Source organism: Vulpes lagopus, chromosome 13 (assembly GCF_018345385.1).
Source record: "Vulpes lagopus strain Blue_001 chromosome 13, ASM1834538v1, whole genome shotgun sequence".
In the NCBI taxonomy this organism is placed as follows: Eukaryota; Metazoa; Chordata; class Mammalia; order Carnivora; family Canidae; genus Vulpes; species Vulpes lagopus.
The window spans coordinates 17927285-17943037 of record NC_054836.1 but is presented as its reverse complement, the minus strand read 5'-3'; the positions used below and the strand labels follow the sequence as shown (position 1 = coordinate 17943037).

The 15753-nt window shown below is 38.1% G+C and overlaps 1 protein-coding gene across 2 annotated transcripts in view; it reads left to right on the top strand.

Moving 5' to 3' along the window:
• CDK6 (cyclin dependent kinase 6) overlaps positions 1-15753 on the top strand; it is a 242430-nt gene that overhangs the window by 204282 nt on the left and 22395 nt on the right. The gene's annotated exons all lie outside the window — the stretch shown is intronic.

The following is a 15753-nucleotide window of genomic DNA, read 5'->3' as shown; positions in this document are numbered from 1 at the left end:
AGCACCACCTTCAGCTTGGGGTGTGATCCTGGAGACCCAGAATCAAGTCCCACGTCGAGCTCCCTGCATGGAGCCTGCTTCTCCCTCTGCCTGTGTCTCTGCCTCTCTCTCTCTCTCTCTCTCTCTCTCTCTCTTTCATGAATAAATAAAATCTTTTAAAAAAGAAATGTTGAAAAAAAAGAAAGAAAGATGAGAAATCAGTAGAACTATACCATGCTTTGGATTTGCCTGTATTTTCTCTTTGGGCTTCACTGGCTATCAGGCTCTCCAGTGATGACAGTTGAGCTGATTGAGAGCCGTTAGTCAAATCCAGTAATAGTATTAATCTGTGGTTGGAAATGACTGTTAAAGTGCCAGCCTATTCGGTTGCGGTTTTTCTTCCAGCTTCCAGTTGTGCCAGGCTTCCAGCAGGAGGAATAGAGGCTGTGGTAGAGGAAACCGTTGATAAATGAAAGAAACCAGAAACTGTCACTACCCATAACAACGAAACAACAACAACAAAAAAAAAAAAATTAGAGAAAAGGTGGGGGAGACAAAGGAAATTGTATAAAGCAGCATAAGCCTGCACAGTGTGATGTGATCTCTAGACGTGAGGTTCAAAAGCTGTGCTTGGGCACTGACTCCTAGTTTTCCAGCAAGAGCAGGAAGGCTTTTTTATCAGACTCCAGGTCTCTCTGGTGATACTGCTGAGCAAGAAAGCTTCTCTTGAGGGAAGAACATGACTGGAGCTTACTTAAATGAAGCTATTTTTATCAGCTTCCTGACATGCTCCTCAGACCATTAATACACAAAGGAAGCCAGAGGTCTGGTCACCAAATTGTGTCAAAAAAGTTTACCCTAGAGTCCTCTTTACTAAATTTTCCCTGACAAATATTCAGTAAAGTTGCTACCATTGATCAGTGATCAAGAAATGCATGTTGTGAGGCACCTGGGGGGCTCAGTCAGCTAAGCATCAGCTCTTGGTTTTGGCTCTAGTCATCTCAGGAACCTGAGATCGAGCCCTGTATCATGCTCAGAGCTCAGTGAGGAGTCTGCTTGGGATTCTCTCTTTTCTCTCCCTCCACCCCTCCCCCCACACTCTTTTTCTCTCTAAAACAAATGAATCTTTAACAAAAAAAGAAATGCATGCTGTAACTGAGAAGTGCTTAGCCAATCAAGGCCTCCATTTGCTGTTTTTATTTTATTTTAAGAACTTTAGCCTGGCAGCTCTCCTTGTTTTTTCACCAAAGCTCCAAAGTTTTGTTAATACTTCAAAAAGGAAAAAACAAAAAAAACTAAGTAAAATCTGTATTCAGTGAACCAGAAAATTAAATGGATCTATAAAGAAATCAAAGCCGTAAGTTCCGGAGTTACATTGAGAAGAGTCAGAACACAATACACCTGGCACATTTCACAACCTCCTAATGAGCAAATAAGTATTTTATCAGCCCTTCTACTGTATTTCAGTGTTTCTGAGATGTTCATTTTTTTTCACATTTGATTGTTTCTAGAATCAGGATGTAACTTGCAATCGATTGGTAGCATCTTACATTTGAAGAGATATGGTAGTTCTGCTTAAAAAGCAGAAGTTAGTAATTTTCTTCATATCAGTATCCAAGAGCTGGTTAACTTTGGTGGTCAAAGATGTTTTGAAGCATTAGTGGGGAAATTTAATTTGTGGACATTTTTATTATAATTTAGTATGTAAATGATGTTCCCTGGGATATTCAAGGAGTAGGAAACTAAGGAAACTAAGGCTGAGTTCATGTTACCCTCTCAGGTCACAGCTAGCTGATGGCAGAGCAGCATTAGAATGTATCCCTGGCCTGGAGGGTCCACACAACATGTGTTGTCCTGCTGCCTGTCAGAGCCCATGCCTTGCAAAAGCAAAGCAAGACCCTGCAGGCTAAATGCCACATTTGCTCTGAAGTGTCTTTCTATCGAGGCATTGGCAGAACTCCTAAACAAGTGGGGAGAGGTACCAGGAAAGTTCAGCCTGAATGAGTGGCTTGGTGAAACCTGACACAGTAGAACACTATGACAGGCTGTGGGATCAACAGGCTGTGTTACTCAGCTGCTCCAAGCTCGGCCTAAAGACTCTTCCCTGGTATCAGGGACTTCCTTCTCTCAGGTGCCAGGTTTCTCTTTTGAAATTGATCATGAGTAAAAAAGTAGTACTCATGCTAATAAAGTAAGAACATCAAAGGCATACTAAAGATATATTTAGGTAAATTAACAGAGGAGAGAAGTTTGGTTACCACATAAAGAAAAATGTTAATACCCTTTAGACTTCTTAGCATGCAAAATCAAAGTAATCAAAGGTGTGTATTAGTTACATGCTAAAGCAACACAACCTGAAAGTGCCTTTTTTAACCAAATGTTTTCATTTATGTGGGTAACATAAATCCTTTCCATAATACCCTTCTCTTATAAAGTCAAATACGTGGCAGATATATGCAGTAAGCAGGTCATTGGTAGTCATGTGCCCACAACCTCCTCATTCTTACAGATTCATTTGTTTTGTAAATAAAACGAAGATATCGTGCTGAGGCCAAAGATTGACTTTAATATTTGTTTGGGAACATACATTCAAACATACATTTTTTAATGTGCTATGGTAGATTGCATTTAACATGAGATAAAATAGCATCAATAAGTAATCCTGATTAGCAATATTGATCCCAGCTCCTAAACTTAATCACATACATACATGACTTGTCTGGTTAAGTTACAAAACTGTCCTGAGCCCCAGCTTCCTCATCTATAAAATTAGGCTAGTAATGACTGTGTTTCAGAGTTGCTTGTAGGGATTAGCAAAATATGTCTTACCTATAGTTCTTATCCCATTTCATTAAGCAAAATGTATATGGCTGTGTTAGAATTGTGAAGTAGAAATTCGCAGAAGTGTTACCCATGATAAAGAAACAGAAGGAAGGACAGCCCAGGTGGCTCAGCGGTTTAGCGCCGCCTTGAGCCCAGGGCCTGATCTTGAAGACCTGGGATCGATTCCCATGTCAGGCTCCCTGCATAGAGCCTGTGTCTCTGCCTCTCTCTCTATCTCTCGTGCATAAATAAAATCTTTAAAAAAAGAAATAAAATGTTCAAACTCACTGCTAATTGGGGAAATACACATTCTAACTATCAATGCTTTCAGAAAGAGGGAGTGTATTTCATTTACTATTATATCGAATGGGGAGAGGAAATGGTCTAATTAGCTTTACTAACCATGGATACTGGATAAGAAAACATATTCCACCCCCCACCCCATATTTATCATTTTCCTGATTGCATCATCTTCAAATTTTCTGAGCCAGTGATCTTTGTGAATAGCCCTGCAGAATATCATGAGTAAATTAAATTCAGAGATTTCGTCCAGACATATGGCCAAAACAACAGCAATGAATCTTCTTTGCACGTTTAGACACAGTGAGAAAAAGAGAAGAAATCATGGAGGGGTGCAGATGGGTGTAGGTAACACAGTATTACACAAAAACGAATAACTCTGGAATGAGAGTTCATTATATTTGCTACTTGATTGATGGCCGTACTTCTACTGAGAAGCTGATTTTACTTCTCAGCTGTTCTAACTGCTTCATCCACATAGTTTATTATTTTTGTAGCATGTCTGCAGTATAGAGTGGGGCAGAAAAAGCCATGATACCTGTCCTTTAACAGATGAGCTGAGGTGAAGTGGCCTGCCTGCCTGCACTCAGCAATTAGTTAATCAGTTACAGAGCCAGCATTAAGAGATGGGGCTTCTGCCTCCTGGTTTATTCTCCTTTCCATTACACGTGGCTAAGTGCTTCTATCTTATTCTAAAGAAGTCTCTACAGGGAACACAACCCTGCCCTGTTCTAGAAATAGCATTGTTACTGGACAGGCCAATCTGCCAGGATGACCATTTTCAAGTGTTCTAGGGAGCTAGAATTTAATAAGTTGGGGTTTTTTTTCCCGCCAAGAGGAAGTAGCAGTGAATCCTATACCAAAAATAACGCCTTCACTGCTAATTCTGCTTAGTAGGTGGTTTCCCAGGGATGATCCAATGCAGTGAGTCATCATTCTGATTGCTTATTAGCACATTATCTCTCTTTTCTACTAACCCCCAGTGCTTTTAGTTATATGTTTTTTAACCTTTAAAGCCTTTCTGAGCGGTTTACAGTCTTCATACTAGGAATATAAACCACCCCCCCAGCATGTCCCTCTTTTCTTTCTTTTTTCACTCCAAATCTAAAATAATCCATGACTCAAGATAACAGTCAGGATTATGACCTCAGACAACAGAGTGGCAGTTTCTCCAGAGTTGGCTTCTCTAGTTGGTAGCATTTCATTCCCAGTAAAAATAAAAAATGTAGACTAATGTAAACAAATGTGTGGGACCTATATCAAGAAAACTATAAATTTGATTGAGAGATACAAAATACCTGCATAGATGTGGAGAATACTTAAATGTTAGAAAGAGAATATATTTTCCTGAATGAGAAGATTGAATATTGAGAAGATACAAGATCTCACCAAATTAACTCATGGGTTTATGCAACTCCAATCAGAATCCCAGTGGGATTTTCTAAAATGCATTTGAAGAGTTACATTGGTTAAAATAGCAAAGAATTTTTTTTTCGTTATGAAGGAAAGCTTTCCACCCCAAAACACTAAAATGCATTCTGCAGCTACAATAACAAAAACAATCTAGGGGTGCCTAGGTGGCTCAGTCGGTTAAGAGTCTGCCTTCAGCTCAGGTCCTGATTCCAGGATCCTGGGATTGAGTCCCACATCAGGCTCCCTGCTCAGGGAGCCCTCTGCCCCCCTCCCCCCCCCTACTCATTCTCTCTCTCTCTCTCTCTCTCTCTCTCACTCTCAAATAAATAAAATCTAAAAAAAAAAAAAAAAATCTAGTACCAGCAGAAGTGATAGACATTTATGGAACAGAATACAGAATCTGGAAAAAGACCCCAATTTACATGATTTGTAGGGCGGAATGATTTAACAAATAAGTTAGGGTAACTGGTCAACTTGTTAAAGGTGAGGAAGAATGGTAATCTGATTAGTGTCTGTGTTCCTTATCAAGGAACAAATTAACAAGTAGTTTAAAGAGTTAAGTATTAAAAATGAAACCATAAAAGGATGAAGAAACTATAGGAAATACTTCTGACCCTAGAATGGAATAGACTTTCAAAGCATTAAAAAGTCACAAAGAGCACATAGGTGGCACAGACAGTCAAGCGCCCTACTCTTGGTTTTGGCTCAGGTCATGATCTCAGGGTCCTGAGCACGGAGCCTGCCTAACTAAGGCTTTTTCTCCCTCTCCCTGAGCCCCTCTCCCACCTCAAATAAATATAATGAATCTTTCTTTTTAAGTCACAAAGAAAAAATACTGATATACTTTACTGTATAAAAATTGAAAACTTCATCAAAAAATTCAAATACTTCAAAGTTAAAAAGGATATGGTAATCTTGGAGAAAATGTTAGCAATGAATATAACAAAGGCATAATTTCCTTAATGAATAAAGAGCTCTTAAAATTTGTTGGGAAACCAGTAGCATACCTCAGGGTAGCTATACCACTTTCCTATCACGTTATGCCCAGGTCACAGTGCTAAATAGGTTTTATAAACAGAATACAGTTCCAATAACCCAAGAGAAATGTAGATCTTACTTTTCATTCACATATTCTTTGTTCAAAGACAGTTTAAGGAAACTACACATTATGCTATAAATACTTGAGGACAGTTTGTCCACACTGACACTTCCATTTCCTAAAATGAAACCCTCACTGGCCCACAGGGAGAAAACAGGCTGGCTTTGTTAACCAGCTTTATTTCAACAAGCACATCCATATGGTAAGAACTTCCTCTGATGAGTCACCCACAGTTGTCAAACACCAACTTTCCTTTGTTTGACCTGTGCAGAAATAAGGTCTGTGGAAGCACAACGCAGGAGTCTGAATCATTTAATTGTGTTTTTTTTTTCATATCTGAGTTTGCATCCGTCACAAACCCAGTATGTCCACCCTAAAAAATTGCATTCTTCAAATATCACTGAAAAAATCCCATTCAAATGGGTCTGTTCTGTCTAGATAGTCTGTGAAATTTCTAAGGAATGTTGTGGGCTTTGCTTCCTGTGCTAAATTGTTGAGTTATCACACATTATTGGATTCTACCCAAAATGTGCTGGATAGGAATATTATATTCATACAGGATACCAGTTGTCTGTACCATTCAGAAAGGAAAAAAAAAATTACCACTCCTTGTCATAAAATAAAACTCCGTCTAAAAGGGTAGATAGAAATGTGTGTGCAAATAATTTTTTTAAAATATGTCCTTGATTCTTGTCATCATAGAGGCTTGAGTGGTATTTAGTCACAGCTTTGTTATGACTGCTAGGCACTTTCTTGTCTCTTCAGGTTCAAAACAAGGACTATAGAGCCCAAATTCAGATCCTGCTCTAGGGTATGGTGCCATCTTAGTTTGGTTGAAAAGGAGGAGATCTTTAGAGATGCTATCTTACCCATTTGTATATAAAAAGAGAAAAGAATTGAGGTGATGCTTTGTGATTTTGTTTTAAGTACTCACCCATCATTAAAAATATGTGATCTCAGGGTCCTGGCATTCAGCTTCTAGTGGGGAAAAAAAAAAATCTCTGCTCAGCAGGGAGTCTGCTCAGGGATTCTCCCTCTCCCTCTGCTCCTCCACCTGCTCATACACTCTCTAAAATGAATAAATAAATCTTAAAAAAGAAAAAAGCCAATCTCAAAAGGTTACATTCTGCAGGATTCCATTTATATAACATTCTTGAAAATGACAAAATTATAAATACAGAACAGATTAGTGGTTGCCAGAGGTTAAGGAGAGGTGGGGGCAGGAGGGAAGTGAATGTGGCTCTAAAAGAACAACATGAAAGATCCTTGCCATAGCAATGCTCTGTGTCTTGACTCTTTCAAAGTTAATATCTATATCCCGTGTGTGTTATTGTATTAAAATTCTCACAAGATGTTTTCCTCAGAGAAACTGGGTAAATTTTTTTTAAAATCCTGTATATATATATATATATAATCCTGTATATATATATATATATATAAATGCAATAAATAAGCCTCTAAAAAATTAAGATGGCTCTTGGGTCAATAAAATTCTATCCTGAGAAAACAAGTGCTTACTTCTGCTGATTGGTCACTGCACTGATATTTCAATATTAGTGTCACGTGTAGACAGCATCACTAACATTCCAGGGCCAATACCCATATTTGTATGCTAAGTATGTGACTGGAGAGCAGAGATAAGGAAGGCACTGTGAGAGTCATGAACATGTACTTTGGCAAGAAAACTTACCAAAAAGTATATAAAATGAGTACTTGCACCCCAAACACAGAATGAGACAAATCATGTTTGTTGCTCCTATTGGACAAGAACCTGCCCAGCTTTCTGATTTTAAAGGTCAGAAAGATACTATATTTAGTAATGTGAGGAAGGAAGTGTTACAGACTGAACGTTTGTGTCTTACCACCACCACCACCAAATTCAGATATGGAAGCCCCTTCCCCTGGTTTTGATGTTATTTGGACATCAGACCTTTGGGATTATTTAGAGATTAGATTTGGGATTACTTAGGGTTATTTAGGTCAGGAGGGTGAGGCCCTTGGGGGTGACATTAGTGCCCTTAGAAGAGAGACCCAAGGGAACTTATTCTCTCTCCACCACGTGAATATGCAGCAAACAAGTGGCCGTCTGCAAACCAGGGAGTCTTCACCAAACACTGACCCTGTCAGCACCTTCATCCAGGACATCCAGCCTGCTGAACTATGGGAAATAAATTTCCATTGCGTAAGCCACCCAACCCATGGTATTTTGTTATGGCAGCCCGAGCCATAACTGAGACAAGAAAAGATAGCTCTGCAACAACAGAAAGGCGACTCTTTAATTGAATAAGTATTTAAGAGCAATAATTATTTCTGACAAATGATAGATAATACTTGTTGAAGTGGTTAGAAATATTTTTTTTATCTGACTGACCACTTAGGCTTCTTGAGTCATCTGTAAAATTGACTAAGTCAGTAAGTATATTAATTTGTAAGTTTTGTAATGTTTCAGAAGTCTCAAGTGGTTTGGTGAGGTCCCATTTAATTTTAATTCTCAATTTTGAATTGAAAACTGGTGGGGTTTCCTCTGCCTCTCTTGTGCTTGCTTGCTCTCTCTCTCAAGGAAGTTACTCATACTTAGTCCAGTAAAATATGAGCCCTCTGTGGAGAAATAAATTATTCACATCTGGTAACAAGGAAAAATTAATTCAGCTATTTATTTGTAAGGAAATGACCAGACTCAGAGTCCCCTGCTGTGGACAGAGGGCAGCACGCTCTCTAAGCTGTATTCATCTGCTCTGTCCTGTCAGCGGTACCTCCCTTCCCTGGTAGGAGATGCTTTTTCCTCTGGGTCTCTGGCTCATTCAACAGAACTACATCTCAGATTCTTCTTTTTACCTGGGTCCTTGTATTGTATTCCTTGGGCTTTAATTTTATTTTTCTCCCATGCTCTTTCCCACCAGCGCCCCTTCCTTTCTGGGCTGGTTTCCTACAAGAGCCTCCTTCACACCCACACCCCCTCTAATCCCTCACTCTCAGTTGTATTTTGCTGCACTTCTTCTCAACCGTTCTCTTTCTTTGTCTTCCAAGAAGCCCATCCATGACCTGCATACCTGGGTAAAGTAAAGCACGTCAGGGCAAAGTTCCTATTATCCTGCATGCCTCTTGCTGCTTCTCTGATGGTTTGGGTGAGATTTTAGATGTAGGAGACTTCATTGTCAACCAGCCCCTGTTTTAAAGACCCACTATTTTCAGGATGATGTCTTCTAGTGCCACAGATTCGTTACAGCATAAACAGATACAATAATAGAAATCAAATCGGTCTGGGCTCTAAATGGGCATACATCTGTTCACATATACATATCTGCACAAACACACATGCTTGCACTTGAATTATCCAGAGTGAAACCAAGGACACAAGTTTTGAGGTGGGAGGGACCGAGGTTGATGGGAAGAAGGGAGAGAAAGCCTTCTCAGTGGGAGGAACAGTAACCATTCCTGTTTATTAAATGAGTGCCAGTCATGAACAAAGCAGGGGTAAATTATGTGCCCTGGATACTAAAGCAAGTAAGGTTTGGCCCTGGCTTCAGAGAGTTTTCAGTTTGGTTGGGCAGACCAACAAGTAACTGAGTAATAGAAGTAGGTTAGCATAAGATGGGGGAATGCAGAGATGAGGTAAACAGATTCCATATATGCGGCACTATATAGCAAGTAACAGTGTTGGGGTTTTTTCCTTCTGAATGACACTCCATTGTATGGCTATATGATATTCTGTTATCCCACTGTCAGTTCATGGACATTTGGGATTTTTCCACTTCTTGGCTATTATGAATAATACTGCTATGTGCATTCATGTACAAGTGTTTGTGTGCACATACATTGCAGGTATTGTTGGGTATATACCTAGGCAGGCCTAACTATCTTTTGCATGTTTTTCATTTTTAGATTTCAGAGTGTTGTTTTATACATTATTTTTTGTTATAAAGGAATATGTTTAAAATTAAGTCAGTTATCTTCCAGTTTTCTCCCCACACTACCGTCTCCATACCTTTCTCATTCAGCCTGGCTTTACCAATAATGCAAACTTAAAACCATGCTGTTTCTCCCAAGTTGTGTTCAGTCTTTTACCAAATTCAGATCACCTTCCCTTTTATGTCTTTATGCCCTTTCCCATTTGCTTGTCCCCTGGTTTAGGTCCTTGTCATCTCATTCATGCACTGACCTCCCCGTTGGCCTCCCTAGCTGTCCCCATCCCCTCTGAATGACTCAGTAAACCTTTGCTATATTAATCTTTCTAAAACACTGCTTCTGTTTGCTCCTCATTAGGAGTCAGACCAGCTTAGCCACTTAGTGAGCAGTTTCCTTGGTTAAGTTTCTTTATTTCTCATATATAAAATGCAGTTAATCAGGCCCACCTCCCAACATTCAAGTGAAGATTAAATTATTATCTTGAGCTTTTATCTCCCACCAGTAAAATGAAATAAACTTCATTTCAAGATCCTACATTTGTATCTCTTGTCTCCCACAGAGGCAAGGATCATTATGGTAGTATGTAATATGTATATTTACTTATAACTACTGTAAATTTACATTTTAATGTATTTTATATTTGTATTAAAATGTGTAATATAATTTAAATATATGTATATTATATGTTAAGACCATATATTACATAATATTTACATTTAATATATATTTGGGGAGAAGGCTTATCTCCCAGCACCTATGCAGCCATGTGTGCTTAGTGGATGATCACTCAGTGTTTACGAAGCAAATCACTTAATTGATCTTCTGCTTAATCTGGTTATTTGAATAGGTGGTAATTGTATAGTGATAAGGTAACATTTTTAACTTAACAGATAACAGCTCTCTCTAGAACTGAACATGGGAGCAAGTATAAAATAGTAAGCAATATTTTTCAAAAGGTCACATTATGAACATGGACAATTCCTCTGTTCATCAAGAAAGATGGCAGTGAAAGTGTAACGGCAGGTCAAATGCAGGTTGCAGAGGTGTTCTATAGGGTGATCCATGACTTCCTCATCTTTTTAGTACAATGAAAGTATTGTAACTAAACAAAACCTTTCATCTTCCCTTATGCATGAATCATTTCCTTTCTATGACAGACATATCAGCATACACGTCTCATCTGCTAGAAAACATACTCTACTTCTAAATGTTTTCCACTGTTTATTGAGGTTATGAATGATATTTATATATTCTTTTAGTGTGTTTAAAAAGGCATGGAATCTGAAACTTGGTACCCTTTGTAATTTGACCCAAGAAAATTCAGTTCATGCTTAAAAGACGTTGGTGAGTGTTGCTAAAAAACTATGTACAGAGGAAGAAATGATATTGCCAATCCAAAATTAATCAAAGCTTATTGGAAATGTTGACATTCATTCTTTTCCTGATGATAAATGTGTAAGAGTTCTAACAGGTGTAGGGAATAGTGACCCGAGAGGAAGAATTATTAGCCATTAATATGATTTGGGAATCTACCATGTGGTGACAAGTATCCCCTTCCTTTCTTGTTCACTGCATGAAATATTTTATCATTTGTGTACAATAATGGCCACAAACAACAGAGGTATCTACCATGTATGAGTATGAGAAAGTATGTATGTGTTTAGTTGCCACTTATTGTAGCTCTACTATAAACTGGACGTTTTACAGATAAAGCAAATAAGATTCAGAGAGACTAAGTGACTTTCCTAAGGCCATTCAGAAAGAAATAAGCCAGGTAGGGAGTCACCCAGAACAGTTCATATGCCCCTTCCCCAGTCAAAAAATATCCAGAAAAAAATCAACATGTTGGACAGGGTTTGTGTGCATTAAGGCTGAAACTCTCACAAATTCAGAAAAGCTTTGGGAAAAATCCTTGCTAATGAAAACCCCAAGAACCATACTTAATTTGGCATGAGAGTGCCCACAGTCATTTTAGAAGAAAATTGACTTTGCTACGGTTTGAAATGAATGCAATTTGTTGTTTTATTTACAATAATCTCCTCTTAGTTAAAAAATGCTTATATGTATAAATTAAAATTTATTGTTTGCAGAAAGTTATCTTATCAGCATTAACTATTATCAAGTATAATAGTGAAGGAAGATATTTGAAGAAAATACTTGGAAATAACCTAAATTTCTCTTCCGTAAAAACATAGCAATGTTCAGTTTCAGATATTTTCCCCCTAGATATTATTTGTCAAATAAATTGGATTCAAAGGGTAGAATGGCATAGTCTTCCGGTAGGGTCCTCTAGTAGTTAATGTGGTAATTCAAATAGAAAAGAGGTTGAGGCCATGAGAAACTGAGAGAGAGGTTAATGCAAATGGGTGTAATAGTCCCAAGAAACAAGCATGGAGAAAATCTTCTGAGGAAGAAGGAAGGTCATAGGCTATGTAAAGAGAAAAGAAATGTATAAAATTAGGAATGGATCCATGAAATGTAGATTCAGCGAAGGCCTTTAGTAGATAATGTTTGTACACCATTTACCCAAACACTTGGTTTAAACTACTGAAAAGTCATCTGAAGTAATTAATTATAGTTTTTGATAGAGTAAACTGCATAAAAGTTACTCACCTTAAGTAATGACCCATATAATAAAGGAACTTTTTAGTATATCAATCCAGTAAAACAATTGCAGTTTTTATGTGGGGATGTTCTTGCTGGTTAACCCCCCAAAAAAATGTGTATATAAAGAAAAAATGTTTTGAAAAATATGAAACTAGGCTTCACATGTACTGCTTTCAGTAGAATATCTCTTTTGTTAATTTTACTTTTAAGTAATTAGTTTTAAAAAATTAGTAAGTATGTCACCTGGAAGGCTTTGAGGATAGCTTAGTGGATCCTCTCCCTGCAATAACTCAAAAAAATGCATGCCTTTTTAATTTTTATGAACCTCTAAAATATAAAAATATAAAACCTCTGTAATATATATTCCCTTTTCATCTTCAGTCTTTATGACAGGCCCATATAAATACACCCTAGGATTTCCAGGAGAGGTAGATGTTTAGGTAATAGGAAGAAACGGAGCTCAGAGTTATTTTGGACTTCCTCACATTGTCTCTCTGTCTGGCCATCTCTAGCCCAGTCTCAGTGTCTCAATCTTTCTGGGTCTTATTCTCCCCCATGTTGGTCCTTCCACCCTTTACTTCCTTCCAGCTCAGCCTTGTGTCATGGTTATAAAGAAGCAGCCAAGTTTGACTCATGTATGTGTGTGTTTTAGCTGAATCATTGCTACAATTATAAAATTATTCAAGCCAGTAGAATTAAACTCTCCCTCACCACCAAACCAAAGAATGTAGCCAAAAATGTCCATAATTGTCCACCTAAAATATGGCATAAATTATATGAATTAAAGGATATTTAACTCAGCTCATCTGAGGGAGGAAGAAATATTCAGAACAGCCTCAGTGAAAATACAATCCTCAGTACATGATGCACACAGGTCAGAGACCTGACAGCCAAGACTTTTGACCATGGAGCCTTATTCATAGACAGATTGTATCATATAACTGAACAATCTTATTCTTACATTTCTGTATTATATCATAGCACCCCAAGAATTCATCATGATGAAAACTTTCATCTTGCCTCTAAATCCACTGTAACTCTCCATGCTTCTAATGAACGTAGCATCTTCTGTCACAAAACCAGCTCCTACAAACTTGAGAATTGTCAGCACAAAACTGAATGGATGGTCCTAAGAATTTGGTCACATTGATGACCAGCCTTTTGGTCAACTAGGAGTATCATTTGCAATTAGGCCTGTTACCCCCTTTCATGTGATTCATTTCCATTATCTTGTAACTGATTATGTTTTTACATCACAGAGATCTATTTCATAGGAGTTCATTGCATGCAGTGAGGACTTAGTGGTTCTATATAATTTATGCCAATCCATATCTGTCATAAAGCCAAATTAATAGACCTCATAGTCACATGCCAGGTCTTCTTATGGGCAAATGTCATTCTGACATTCTATACACTGAATTGTTGCTTCCAAGTTTCTAGTATTCCCCATAGCAGGTCACAGAGAAGTGGTTATGATTCAGACCTTTCTGCTTCTTAAACTCATTAAAGCAGGCCAATTTACTGGGCTAATTCTAAGTCAAGGATGTAAGGGTCATTTCATTCTGTGAGCCAAGTCCCGCCAATAGAGGTAAGACTAGGTTCTGGAAGTATGGTAGACTGCATGATTTAAAAGCCCTCTGCTACAACATGCAGCAAACATAAGATAAAATATCCAAGCCCTTGCTTAAACACACTGTGGAGCTAGCAAAAAAAAAAAAAAAAAAAAAGTTCCAATATTGCCATGGGAGAAAAACAAAAAGGTAGCTGAAAACCAAACCAGTGAGGGGTGTGAGCTGCTGCTGCAGCTGAGCCTCCTCAGGCCCTGGTCTCAGTGTCCACCTCAGGAGAGAGAGATGGTCTCCTGCTTTTGCCTGGGAACAAGATCCACTCAAGTCAGTCTGCTTTATTTGTTTCCCAGTGGCCATGGCCAGTTGATTTTAAACTGCTCCATGATCCTCAGATAATTTCACTGTGGATACCAGTCTTCTTCATGAAGGGTGAGGGGCTTGGCATATTTACAAAGCTGCTTAACCAGCTCATCAGATTAAACATGATCCCTCTGTTCCCTCTGTGCTTGCTGACCTGACATGCCCATCACTCGAGCCATCTGAGATACCTGCTAAACAAAGATGGGTGATTTGCGTCTGTCCAAACCTCATAATGCTGGATATACTTCGTTATATAATTTCATGCTTTTAACATTAAGGAAAAATGAGTTTGAAAAGAAAGAGCACTGTTTTCTGTGCAACCCAAGTTCTGTACTTTGGAAGGGGAAAAAAAATGGTGTATCAATTAAGATGTGACCAAAACAGTTGTAAAAAATTGCACTGGGGGAGGAATGTAAAAATCTAGAAGGGCCTAACACTGTGTATCAACAATACTGGAATTAAAATTTAAAACTTCATGGGGGATCCCTGGGTGGCTCAATGGTTTGGCGCCTGCCTTCGGCCCAGGACGTGATCCTGGAGCCCCGGGATCGAGTCCCACATCGGGCTCCCTGCATGGACCCGCTTTTCCCTCTGCCTGTGTCTCTGCCTCTCTCTCTCTTTCTCTGTGTCTCACATGAATAAATAAAAAATCTTTAAAAAATAAAAATAAAATAAAATAAAAAATAATAAAACTTCACTAAGGGACACCTAGCTGGTTCAGTCAGTAGAGTGTACGACTCTTGATCTCAGGGTTGTAAGTTCAAGCCCCAGGTTGGGTATAGAGATTCATTAAAAATAAAATCTTTAAACAAAAACAATTAAAAAAATGTAGAAGAGCCATCAGACAATAAGTTTATGGAAAGAATAGAGAACTTCAGTCAGTCTGGTGAATTGCTTTGTTCTTTGTTAAAGCAGGGCAAGAATTTAAAGACACCTTGGACATATGCAAAGCAGTCTTAAGTACAGAATCCCATAGGCACTTGCTTGTGAAAACACAGGTTCTCTATAAAGGGCTCTTCACACTGTCTCTGTGCCATTTCACCCTAGAGGCTCAGCTGTAGGGACCATCTATGATGTAGAGAACATTAGTAACCAAAAAAAAAAAAAAAAAAGTATTACAATTTAGTAATGAAGCAGATAGGCTTTGGAGCAAGGCAGACCTTGTTTGAATTTTAAGTCTGCATTTTGTTATTTGTCCTTAAGTAAGTCATAAAACATCTCCAATCCTATTTGCTCATGAGAAAATAGTAATAATAATACTACCTTGTACCTGAAATTTTTGTGAGAATTAAATGAGATAATGTTTGGGGAGCACATGGCATTATGTCACATTCAACATTAGGGTTCTAGAAATAATAGCTGTTAGGATTCCATTTTTGGCTTTTCTAAAATAGATGCATAATATTTATAACTGATATATAACATTATAAAAATATGATCCCTGGTAATAGGCTATAAATATTTTCTAAGGCACATTATTGTTGAAAAATATGTTTGCCAGTCATTGATTAAGGGGTTAGGAAAAATATACATGTGTGCCATAGGAATATATTAAATATTTATTGACCAAGCACCTGTTCAGGTAAAGCACTATGACAGAAATCAGGAGCAAACTGGAGAAGTTCTTGCCCTTGAGGAGTATTGATCCACTTGGGAAAATGCCAACAATGTCACCAAGTGAGCTCATTTAATTGCCAG